Here is a 13,897-nt window from a genome sequence, read left to right as displayed (position 1 = left end):
AACAGTTGACTCCATGCACTATATGTGGTTTCCCACATTTCCAGAGACATAGTTTGCAGTCTTCGTTACTGAGATAAGAGGGAAATCTCAAAGATGATTAAATGGAAATGGAACATAGGTTAAAAGCCATATCTATTTAAACAACATGAATCAAATCAGGTTGTGGACTAATATTTGCTTTGCCTTTTATCAGAAATGGCAAGCGAACAATTTGCCAAACTGTTGGACGATAATAAGCTTAAGGTCCCAAATTACGCTGACTGGTTTCGTAACCTCATGCTGGTTTTGACATCCGAGAAATTGGACAAAGTTGCTAAGAACCCTACTCCGGATCGTCCGGGTGATAGGGTTTTTGAGGCCTGTAGGAGGGAATATCAAGAATGGAAAGAGAAAAACTCTCTTGCTCGGTGCTATATCAGAACCTCCTTAGACAATCAGATACAACGACAGTTCGATTAGATCGAAGTGTCCAAGGATATCTTGGATAGTCTAAGGATCATGTATGAAGAGCAGAATCGTTCTACTCGTTAAAAGGTCCTAAAGCAGTTTATGACCGCACAAATGTCAAAGAACCAACTAGTTCGATGGTAGTTCACTACAGATCCTTGGGTATACCGATGCCAATTTCCAATGAGACCTATATGATAGAAAGTCTACGTCTGGATACATCTGTACGATGGGGTCCTGTGTAGTTAGCTAAAAAAGCAACAAACAAGGGTCCACTGCAGATTCCATAACCGAGGCTGAGTACATTGCCGCAAGTGAAACTGCCAAGAAAACCGTATGGATGAATAAGTTTATTCAGGAATTAGGAGTAGTTTCATCCAACACATCACCCATTCCACTGTTGTGTGACAACACTGGAGCCATTGCTCATGCTAAGGAGCCACGAGCCCACTCGAAGTCAAAGCACATCGAGAGGAAGTACCATGTACTACGGGAGATAGTTGGAAGAGGGGACGTCCTAACTCAGAAGGTAGCATCAGCGGAAAATGTAGCAGACCCATTGACTAAGTGGGAGCTGTTCGATCTCCATTTCTTGGAACTGATCAATATTTGATCTTAATATTGTTTCTTGCTAGAAGAAACAATTCTGAAACTGTGCTCACTACCCCATTCGATTCTTGCTGAAGAATCACAAGTTCTTGGTGAAGAACTACTTGTTGATCTTACTTCATCCTAAGCTGTGTCATCTTCAGTGGAGGGAGGATTTGGTACACTCTTTGGGCATGAACACCTGCATTAGGATGAGCTTTTTGCGTGGATTCCATATCAGGTATATCCCTCCCTAATTTTGGTTTCAGGTTTAGTTCGATTTGGTTACAAGAACGAACCTTGAAAATGCAGTTTTCTAAATTGGAAATACGATTCCCGGATGGGAGTAAAGAAATTTTTGAAATTTCACCTAGCCTTCCTGTAGGGTTTAGCCATCCATATGATGGATCTCCCATCCCTTCACTTGAATCATTTCAAATCCCAAAGATTACACAAGTCTAAGCCCCAATAACTTGCAATTTTCTCTTTGACACTCAAGATAGTATATAGCCAAAAGCTCGAAGTTTTTCATTAAATTATAAGAAGATTAAAATACAAAGGTGAAGGGAGGTAAACCCTCTTACATATTATTTTCACATGTTAACTCTCCAATCTTTTTCTTCCAACTCCCTACCAAGAATCTTGTAACCAATATGAAAATATATGATCATACTAACCAATATGAAAATGCACTCACTATATAAATGAGGTACATAAACATGTTAAAGCACTCACTATATATTTGATCATACTAACTGAAAATATATGATTATGCTAGCTATTATATACATTATGTGGCACAATGCATAACAAAGTATGATCCTTCGCCCACATGCCATAGCCATAAACATGGCTGATTCAATTATCAAATTACTAGAGAAAATTTCCAATCAAAGGCATTGACTATTAGGAGGAAATGCATAACTCTAATGGATGCTCATCATCTTAAAATCAAGGAAATCCTATCATTTTTTTAATAGTAACCTAATATCTATTTTGACACATATTGGATGGATTCCGTGGAGATGAATGCAACACTTAGATGGTTTAGCTTCTTGTGGATATTGATCTTATGGTTGGGGCTCATAATAATATTAGGGTTTAGGCTTTTGATAGCAGGTAGTAAGGATTTACGAATGCAAATTTTAATGTCAGAGGGGTAACTTTATGATGGGCAAATATAGGAAGAACCAAGGCTGCACTTGCAATGGATTGTTTTCTTTCACGTATGACTGTCTGATGATCCAACATTGTTTTCTTTCATGGATTCCAGCATTGTTTTCTTGCATGATCCACCTTAATATGCATTGTTTTCTTTCATGGATTCCAGCATTATTTTCTTGCATGATCCACCTTAATATGCATTGTTTTTTTTTTTCATGGAGTCTAGTAGGAGGACACCAAAACTATAGACAACACATTTATCATTTAAGAAAAATTTTGCTTAACCCATACATTACCCGCAAGCAAACATCTATCAAGCTAAGCTTCTCTTTGACAGCCTTTGCTTTTTGTTATTGCTTTGTATCTGAACACTTACTCCTTTGTTATTACTTGGAAGAAAACATTCACACAAACTTCTTTGCTTTATTATTGCTTTGTTATTCGGTGCATGGGTTGTACATATTGGTTGATGTGGGTTGTACCAGCAATTTGCTGAAGCTATCATACCCTTGTTATTGCTTGCAGGATTTCATCCACTTACAAACATTCAAATGGAATAGCTACTTCAAGTGACTCATACAACCATCAAACTTTTTTTTTTATTTTATAGTTGATTGGAAAAAAATATGATTATTCTATAAATTTTCAACAATATTGTGTCAGTAACCCAAAGTTTCATGATGATTAGATGGCGACTAGTGTATCTAATACATCTTTTGAAAATGCCCTCGTCACAAATGCAAACTAGACACCTACACAAGAAACTTTTTTCATAGATTTACTTGTACAACAAGTCCAGAGTGGAGGAATGGTAACTGGTTGTTTGAAACCAGCTGCTTGGAAAGAGGTGAGACATAATTTTTTCACACAATTTGGCTTGAACTTCAATACATATCGTTTAGTAACAAGATACAAAATTTAAAGAGTAGATACAAGGAGTTTACAAAACTGAGATATGGGCAAACCGGAGTTTACAAAGTAGATACAAGGAGTTATCCCAGAGACATGGGATAACTATTTGATGGTATTTTCTATAACATATATGATTTTTTATTTAAATTCAATACATTACATACAAATTGATTGGTGTCCCAATGTCTTTTTTTTATAGGCTAATTCCAAGGCCAAAAAGTTTCGTACTATGGGTTGCCTGGAGTATAACAACCTAGAGGTCATATTTGAGGGAACAACACCCACTGGAAGGTTTTCAGCATCATTGGCACGAGGAATAAAGTCCCCACCCCGAGATGAGGGAAACATCTCAACTAGCCTACCTATTGATGAAACCCAACATACATCAATAGGAGTTGATGAACCAATCAATGGTGATACTAACCAGGTCTCAGCTACAAGCACCAAAACTCCACGTAGGAAGACCATCTGAATTCTATGATGCAGTGGTTGATCAGTTTACATTAGCTGAAAAAGATGGTCAAACCGATATATGTGTATATATTGATGTATATGTGTATATACTAACCAAGTTGATCAGTGGTTGATATATATATATATATACATATATCACATGTATATGTGTATATATTATATTTACTAACATGGCATGATCTGACTTATTTGACCTAGATGGTCAAACCAGTGACATACAACCTGGAGGCAAAAATGGTTTGGCCTCTTTGTCAGTTCTAAAAACATTGTCATAGGGCAACCCAAGCCCTAACCAAGTGTGAGCTAGGGCTGCTCATCAAGACCGAAAAACCAAACAAAAAAATATGGTTTAGCCTAGGGATGGCAACGAGCCCATCTTTTCATGAGCTGCTTGAGCTCGGCTCGACTCAATTTCAACCGAGCTCGAGCTCGAGCCCAATTCATTGGCTCGATTATTGAATGAGCCGAGCTCGAATATATATATATATATATATAATATAATATAACCAAATTATAGAAAATAATATATATAATAAAAATATTATAATTCTTAATTTTTTAAATATCAAATTAAAAATATTTTTATATATAATTTTTTATTTTTATAAAATATTTTTGTCACGGTTCTGGTTCAAACCAAGCTCGAGCCTTGTAGAACAGTCTCAAGCTGAGCTTGAGCCTGGTAATATTCAGCTCGAATCCACCCCTAGTTTAGCCAAAGCAATTGGCTAAAGAACCTTTGTTAAGCAAATTTGAAGCTAAAGAACCTGTATTAAGCAAATTTGAAGCTAAAGAACCTCTGTGACATTCTCAATTGAGCCAAGCTAGTGTAAGTAACTCAAACATCATTCTTTTTTGTTATGTCTAGCTGGCCCTGTGACATAGCTAATTAGTTCATATTCATAAGGGTTTGGAAAAAGTTTTAGTTCAACTCCCAACCTGATGCAACCCTCCTTTACCCAATCTTGGGACTAGCTGTGTAAGACAAGTTCACACTAACGAAATTACATTACCAATTACTTAATTAATAAAATGAATAACTTAAAATTTAAATTATAATTAGATGAAAAATTAAATTATAAAATTTTTATAATTTTTTATGGCCTAAAAATGGACAAACTAAGGTAATATGAATTTATAATTCTAAAACATTCCCCGCGTTTAGGTTCTCTTATATGCTTTAGCAAAATGCCTTTCTCCCAGGGGTGATCATTTTCAGCCCAACCCAAAAAAAAAAAAAAAGCATAGCCTAATTTCAAGTTGGGCTTGGGTCCAATACTTCATCTTGATCCATACATATTTATGTATACATTATTTATAAACATGTATATGTTTTTTTATATTTTATATATAAATATTTTGATATGACACCTATTTTATGCAATATTTTGTATTATAATATTTATAAGATAAGTTTTGTAGACATTATATAATATATAATATAAAAATAGTATATGTGTATTTAACCAATGCATGATTAACCCTACTTCATCCTCTCTCTCCCCAATCATCCATAGGCTCCTTGGTCATTTGGTTCTCCTCCAACTTTGTCAATTCATAGCTTGAATTTGATTTTTATAACATTCAAATCATGTCAAGTAAGTCCAAAAACAATCCATCGATAATTTTATTAATGTTTAGATTAACCAACGTTTATGAGATTTATATTAAATAAAACAAATTTTAAAACTAATATCTTTGTATTATTTTATATTATTTTTTCTTAAACTTATTAACTTTATAATCGTTAGACAAATGTGTATTAATTTCAAAAAAAAGAATGGATATTTAATTTTAATTTATTTTACTATTTTTGTTAATTTCATAAGTTATATTAGTAAATATTTAATTTATATTAATTATGCCAATCTTATTAAATTTTAATTTATTTTAGTTTATTTTATCAGTAATAACAATTAATAATTAATTTATATGTTATTTAAGTAATTTACTAAGTAACTTTACTAATTTTGATGAATTGTTATTTTTTTCAAATGGAACTTAAATGGATTACAATTTTTATGATATTTTATTTGTACTAATTAATTTTAAATTTTATTATTGAATAATTTTAAAATGGGTTTTTTATTATATATAATTAATTTTATTAATAATTACAATTAAATGGAAGTATATTAGGTGTTTTTAAAATTCAAAATGGAACATAAATTGGTTATAATTTTAGTTAAATGTATTTTTCCATTTCAAATATTAATAATTTTATTACTAAGTGATTTATTTTAAAATGCAATTTACTTGATTAATTTATTGAATATTAAATGGGTTATAAATTACAATTAAATACTTCAATTATGTTTTAAATTGAATTTTGATTGCATTTAATTTTTATTAGTAAATATAAATAAATGTAAATATATATAATCTATACTTTATATAAAAGTGTTGATGTAGAGTGGAAGTATTTTTTGACTAAAACTACCCTATATTTTTTTTTGTTTGAGAAAGGGTATAAAAATCATTTTAGTATAGATTTATGGCTACTAAAATGCCCATATTTGTGTATTTAATCCACCTCTAATTGTAAGTGCTGAAAATGCAACTTAAATTATTACTTTCCACCTCATTTAGTCCCCTCTCATTAAGTCATATACTTAAAGTATTAAGTCTCATTTTCTCTTATTAAATCTTATATTTAAGTGCTTTTTCACTAATAAATGTTACTAATTAGATCTATGTCAATTTTTTAAACAATATATACCCATATGTTTTAAAAATGACTCAAAAACAAAACCATTATTTATCCAAGTGGTGAGTAAGAAATTCAACAATCTTAATCAAATTGATCAACCTATTAAGTCATAGTTAGGTAATACAATTTCTAAAATAGAAATAAATATAAAAATTAAAAAAATGTAGAAAAAACTACACATTTATGATATTTTTAGTAATTAAATTAAAAAATAAGTGTAATAAACAATAATTATTTTTATTGATAATGAAAATGAAATACATAATTCAAAAATGAAATTATTTTACTGTTTGACAAAGATACTTTTGGGTCAAATGTGTTAACCTTTAATGCCATAAATAAATAATAAAACCTTAATAAAATATAAAAATACAAAAATGAAAAAAATGCATAATTTTTACAAAAAACATTCAGGCACATGTTAAACAAAAAAGTAAGTGTGGCATGTTAGAATTATTTTTATACATATAAATACAAAAATAATTATAGAAAAAATGAACACATCTATAGTTTTATATTTGCACTCTATAAAATATATGAATAAGATTGTAGAACTTCCTTTTGACTAAAGTACTCATTTTTGAATTCAGTCCCTATTTAATCGTGATGTTTAAATTGTAAATTGAACTACTACTTTTCATCTCGTTTAATTTCCTCTATTCAAATCTTATATTTTTTGATAAATGAACAAAAAAAAAAGATAAACCAAAAAGACGAAACATTACAAAGGAAGTATTTAGCCAAGTAGGTAGGCTTATCAATGATATTTGAAACTTCACAATTTCATTCGATTATCACATATTTAGATGAGGTGTTTATGTAATTAGATTTGGATTTTGCAATCTACATCTAATTAATAATAAAAATCAAAAAATAAAAATACATAAAGTTTATAGAAAATTTTGGACACATTATTACTATCATTATCATCATCTAGAATTGCCAAATGCGCACTTACTAGTGGATATAAAGTTATAATTAAATTGAAATGGATGTAGATATAGATGGAATTAGTGAAGCTTAGGCAATTTAATATAGTAATTAAGAGGAGAGAGAAATAGTGGCATGAGTTATTGGAGAGACTGTTAATGGCATGACTAATGAGAAAGAAATTGGAGTTAATGAGAGAAAGAGGAGAGAGAGTTAATGGTGACTCAATCTCTCTCTCCCTCTCTCACTCTCATTTTGGGTGATTTATTCACAAAGGCATTTCTCTTTGGTAGTTTCAAAAATGGCAAGGAATATATACACACATAATGTATAATAAATTATATAAATCATATATTTATAGTATTTATATTATATGTTCATTTATAGTATATATTATAGATATAAAAAAACTAGAAACCAAAGGACTAGTTCAGTTTGGAAAAAAAAAACCTAGGTTCAATTAACCGAATCATGAGCACCCCTACCTTGACCCAACTATACACATGCAACATACATATATAAGCATATGCATGTAGTTATATATACAAAATATATAAGCTTGTTATCTAATGGTTTAAATTAATGATGCTAAATAGTTCAAAGTAACTTTTTAATGCATTGGGCCTAATAGGCTAGCCTGTTGAAACCGATTAACGTAAGGTCGGCATATTCCCAAACCCAACTTGAGTGTCTCAAATTTTAGTTCAAGGTAGGTTTAGGTTAGATAGATATGACTTGACCTCACGTCACCTTAGGTCCAAAACTTAGGATTGGGCATGGGTTAATCTTACACCTGGCCCAGTCCACCCATCCTAAAAACGCAAAGGGGGTGCAAAATAGGGTCCTTCAACTTGGTGGAAGTCCAAGGTTGAAAGTGAACTCGGTTCCAAACATAAGGCACAATTCAATACTACACACTTGGGTTGGAATTATAAGAACATTTATTTTCCACACTCCTTTTTTCTTTGGACCCCTTTAGGCTCTCCACCTCCATGGGCTTGGAGAAGCCTATTTATAAGTAGAAATCTTTTATTGAAAGGAATCATATGGCATGTGGGGGATGAATCCTCGATCAATATATGAGAAGACCGATGGGTCCCTAACCTGCCCAATTCAAATGCAGTCTACTTGTCCAAAAAACTACAATATCTCCAAAATGAGTGATCTAATAAATCAGAGATCTATAAATTGAAAAATTCAAACATTGAGATTTTTATTTATAGAAGCTGAAATTGAAGCAATTTAAAGAATTCCTCTCAATTGGTCAATGGATAAAGCTCAAATTGTGTGAGGTCGGTAAACAAAAGGAGTTTTGTTTGTTAGATCAACTAACTATCTAGCTTTGCAAAGCTCTATTCAAGAGCCAGGCCCTATCCTTTAAGCTACAAATCAATTTCAATGGAGTTAGCTTTGGAAAAAAATAGATGTTATGCCTAAAATAAAAGTCTTCATTCGAAAGAGTTGTCATAATGCACTTCTAACTCTAGGAAAGTTAAGAGAAAGGCACTTGAAATCTTCTACTATCTACCCAAGATGTAACAACTATTCAAAAACTCAATCATATTATCTTCCAATGCCCATATTCCTATGCCATTTGTTTGGCTTGGGTGCCCTGATGGAAGTGGTAGAAGCTCAAGATAATTTTATGTCATAATGCCCTGATGAAAGAAACTTTATTGATCCTCTTAGGTCCATTTGATTTGCAATCAAAAGTGGAATTAGAATCAAAATCAATATCCATTGGAATCATAATCGGAATGGCCTACACATATCCCCTATGCCTGTTTGGTCCAGGCAGTTGGAATGGATTCCCATTCCCAAGGGAGGGGGGATTGCATGACCATTCCCTTTGTAAGTATATGTAGGTCAACGCCACAAGGATTGCGATGAGGATCATGAGAATTAACCTTGTAGTGAGAGCTGCGATGATTGAAAACTACTCCAAAATGACAAACCTTTGTGATGATTGAGAACTACTCCAAAATGATAAACACAATCACTTACACATGTGATGCTTTGTAAGCATCACCTACAACCATTTTGAAGTCTCGAGAATAGAGTTTTCCTCATGGTCAACTACAATAGGCAGCGATGATTCACCCTACCACAACAACTATATCACCAAGACACTTCATTATCTTAAAAGCCTTGTTCCTAACACGTGATTGCGAGCAAGATTGAAAAGGGCCGTAGCTAGGATGTATCACATGAGAATTTTAAGGGAAAAGGGAATCCTTGTCCCAAAAAATCCTCATTGAACATGTGGCAAAACCCCATCAAAGCTCACCCATTAAAGACCAAAGAATCATGATATACCTTCCTAACGAGAAAAATCCTTATTTGTATGCTTCTCGTTATAGTTTTGAGAACCTCTATAAAAAAGGGGGAGACTCGAAGGTCCCCTCACAAAACCAGCCTCAAGAATCATGCCATTTAGCTATCCAAGTTCTCTTGTTTCCTATTTCCCTTGCAATTCCCTTCCTTGCACAACTTCCTTGCATCCCTACTTCCCTAGACCCTTGGTCATCTTTGTCTTTCAAGGAGACTGTCTATTTTTGCCTTACCACCCTACTTACACCCTTAAATGGAGGAGTGATATTCCACTAGGAACGGGAATTGAAATTCGATTCTACCTAACCAAACGTACCCTTAGATTGGGCTTCATTGGCCAAAGATTTTTTTGCTTGTATTTTATTATATCAATAAGCCCCTGATATCCCAAATAAGGGGTGTTTTGGATTTGACTAGTTCCACGGGGTAGGTAAGCCTAAAATCGACCTCCTAAAGCAATTAAACAATAAAAAAGTATTAGGCATCAAAACATTACATGCCTACTCATGCATATTGGATGTATTGATACTTAGAATCTTGGACATTGTTAGCAATCCAAATGAACCAAAAAGGATGTAGCAACACAAGAAAGACCACTGTAATCCTTTATTGAGTGGTTTAATACATTCAAAAATGGAATTTAACCAATGGATCATGCTAATTAACCCCATTAGTTTTAACATCCAACTTTCTTCCAAACCAAACACATTTGGCAACTTTACACCATATAGGGGCTACACGAAAGGAGGTAGATTGGTGTCAACAAGATTTGATCTCAAGTCTCCACTATAATAAGCTAGAGATCCCACCACTTGAATTACCATCAGTTAGTAACAAAATTACACTACACTAATGCATGTAAAATTGCCTCTTGCACAATATTACATATTTTATAACTAGTTTGACCCTGTGTGATGCACGAGTTTTGTTGGATGAATTTATCAATTAAATTATTTTTTTGTCAATATAATTACTTTTAAATGAATTTTAAATAATTTTTAAATCTTATAATATTGAGAAAATCTAGGATACCAAAAAGACATGGTATTGGAAATGATTTGTCGAATCAAGCACCCTCATGAATTTGATGGATACCACCTAATTGGGCATCTCTTTTATGATACTGGTTGATTGGCTGTAAGTTTATTGGATATGATGTCTTTCCAATATCATAGTTGAACCCTATAATATTGTTATAATACCATGCCCAAGTTAAAATATCAAGTTTAACAAAAAAAAAATTAAGGAATTACTTTTAATTTTTTGCATTACTATTAATTACCAAAGTTAGTGAATTTATGCTAATCAACAAAATTAATGAATTATTGTTAAGTGACAATTTTAATTAAATTAATGTTATTTTTTTTATGAATTACTGTTAATTAGCAAGGTTATTGAATTTATGCTAATTAACAAAAGTACTGAATTATTGGTATCTGGTAATTGACAAATATAAGTAAACTAGTTGAATTAATGAAGTAATTACGATTTATTAATTACTGGTCACACCCAAGACTAAGGTGGCGTTTGATAAATCTGAAGTCTGAAATCTAAAAAGTTAAAAAGATATTTAAAGTGTCTGAAATCTAAAAAGAGGCATTGATGCTTTCTACTTTTTAAAGGCTCTGAATACTTAAGTTTGTTTGTGTTGGACCAAACCTTTAACATCTAAAATGTATTGATTTTACTATATTACCCCTAAAATAGACTATTTGGTAAGTTTGAGCTCAATTTGTACTATTTCATATAAAATAATTTATCAAATTCAAAATAATATTGGAATCATACAAAAAATTAATAATTACAAAAAATAATTAATAATTAATAAATAACATAATTAAATTAATAAAAATAATTAATCATTACTAAAAAATAATAAAAATGATTAAAATGTAATAAAAAATAAAATAATCAATAAAAATTAGTGATTACTAATTAATAATTAATAATATTGAACTAACACGAATAAAAAATAATTAATAAATAACATAATTAAATTAATAAAAACAATTAATCACTATTAAAAAATAATAAAATGATTAAAATTTAATAAAATTTAAAATAAGCAATAAAAATTAGTGGTTACTAATTAATAATTAATAATACTGAGCTAACATGAATAAAAATAATTAAATACATAATAATTGATAATAATTATGAAAATTAATTAATAATTAATAAATAACATATTTAAATTAATAAACTTGATCTAACTTTTGAAGTCAAAGAAGTGCCCGTTTAGAAATCTATTAATTGTGTCAGACAGTAACCATACAATCTATGAAGGCAATTCTCTGATAGTTAGGATGCCACTTCACAGTTACAACATAGAGAACCAAACAAACCTAGCATGTAGTTTTATTGCCCAAAAACCCTCTCTGGCCTTGTTTGCCATTCTGTTCATCTAATGAACATGTAAGCACTTACAAGTTTCTCTCAGAATATTGGTAAATGGTGACATAAAGTTATTCCTATCCTTCATTTCACAGTTCTACTGGAACAAACTAGTAAATTAACATAAAGCTATTCCTATTCCCCATTTCAGTGTGTCAGGTCCATTATTCTTCTCCCGTTCTCCTTAAAATAATTCTATCAGAATATAATGCAAATTGGTATAATTGTATACACAATCAAGTAGTAATTTTGAACCAAATTCGAGAACAAGAAAAACGAAAAGTGCAATGCATGAAACCATTGTAAGCGAGTACAATAATAAAGCACCTTCTTCGTACTTCAAGTTTGGGAATTTCCGCCATCAACCTTGGATTTGAGAGACTCGTATCTTCAGCTAGGTCGACTAGAGAAGCATCCAAAGAAGAAAATAATTGATACCCATTTGATTCAGGTGGAGAAATTTTATAAATTATGGGAGAAATCATGGTCTGAGGAAATTGGGTTTTGCTGAATGTGATCAAAGAGGCCAGATTCTTTCTTCCTAGTGAATTCGAAATAGGAAAATCGAATCTTGGCAAGGTAAAGGAGGGATAACTGGTATTGTCATCTCCCTAGCGGCACTAGCAGAAAGAGAGACAGAAGCACCAGAGAGTAGGAAGAATAGTGAGGGGAACTCGGATCAATGGTGCCAAATGCAACTCTTCGTGATTGTCGTGAAATGTGTTGTTGTTTGGTGAAAATGCAAATAGATTAAAAAATAAACCCCAAAAAAATGCTATTACTTTGTGTAGACTCTTTACACGGTCAGATTGAGCTACTACTCTGTGTTATTGTAATACATGACGATGCATGCTTGCATAATGGGATGAAGAATAAAACCATAATGAAAAACAGAGCAATAAAAACAACAAAGAAGAAGAAGAAGATCCACTACTTCAAGGCTCATTGTTCGTCTTCCTGGAGAAGAGTTTAAAGGTTCGTTGTTCGTCTTCCTCGGCGGAGAAGAACACAAATGTTTAGGGTTTGGTTTAAAATGGGGCATATCATGTCTTTTCGAAAGAAATGCTAGGGTATTTACATCTTTTGGCCACCTCTTAAACGCGTCTGAGCGCGTTAAGAGCCGGGTCAATGCCTATGGCTTTTAGATTTGAAAAGGCCTTTCAGATCGCCCATTCAGATGTAATACAAACGAGCCTAGCCATCTAAAAAGTAGATAATTCAGAGTTCATACCTCTAAAAAGAGTTATCAAATGAGGCCTAAGAGACTAAGAACCTCCCCTTTTTAAATCCTCTTCTCTCCAAATACCCTTCCATCCATACCCTCATCTTCCCTTTCCCGAATCATCCATATGTTCCTGCATGTGTCAAGAACATTTAGAGCATTAGAAACCATGGTAACACTGGCCTCATGAGCACTATTTCCACATTTTTCTGATTCCTTCACCCAGTGCTCAATGCTCATCAAGCCTCTCTTTGATTTTTATCTTAGTTTGATCTAACACCTTGGTCATCATCTATGTGTACCTTTGAGGATCTACTCCTTTGGGACATTTTTAGCCTCCACTCATGGCATTTTTTCTGTCTGCAATTGAGAACTTTAAATCCCTCATCATCTCCCACCTCCTTTCCCAGCCTCCTATATCCCCTTTCATTTCTGTATAATCATCTATCAACCATAGTTCATTAGACAGGAAATTGGATCCTAACTAGCAGATCATTGACTGGATCGGTTGCAATAATTTTGATCTAACTAAACTGATTGAAAATTTGAGATCAATTCGATATATTGTAAATAGAATTAATTCAGGTTGGTGTTGGTAGATTGGACTGGAGTGAACCAAATTCTAAGTTATATGGGTCATATTTAAGTCTCTGGACACAAAGAAGCCTGACCCCTTAATTTCTTCTTCTTAACATGAAATCTTGTCCCATCACTATGTTCATTAT

This window comes from Nelumbo nucifera, chromosome 1, assembly GCF_055504915.1.
Source record: "Nelumbo nucifera cultivar China Antique chromosome 1, China Antique-T2T, whole genome shotgun sequence".
NCBI classification, from domain to species: domain Eukaryota; kingdom Viridiplantae; phylum Streptophyta; class Magnoliopsida; order Proteales; family Nelumbonaceae; genus Nelumbo; species Nelumbo nucifera.
This window is presented reverse-complemented; position numbering follows the sequence as displayed.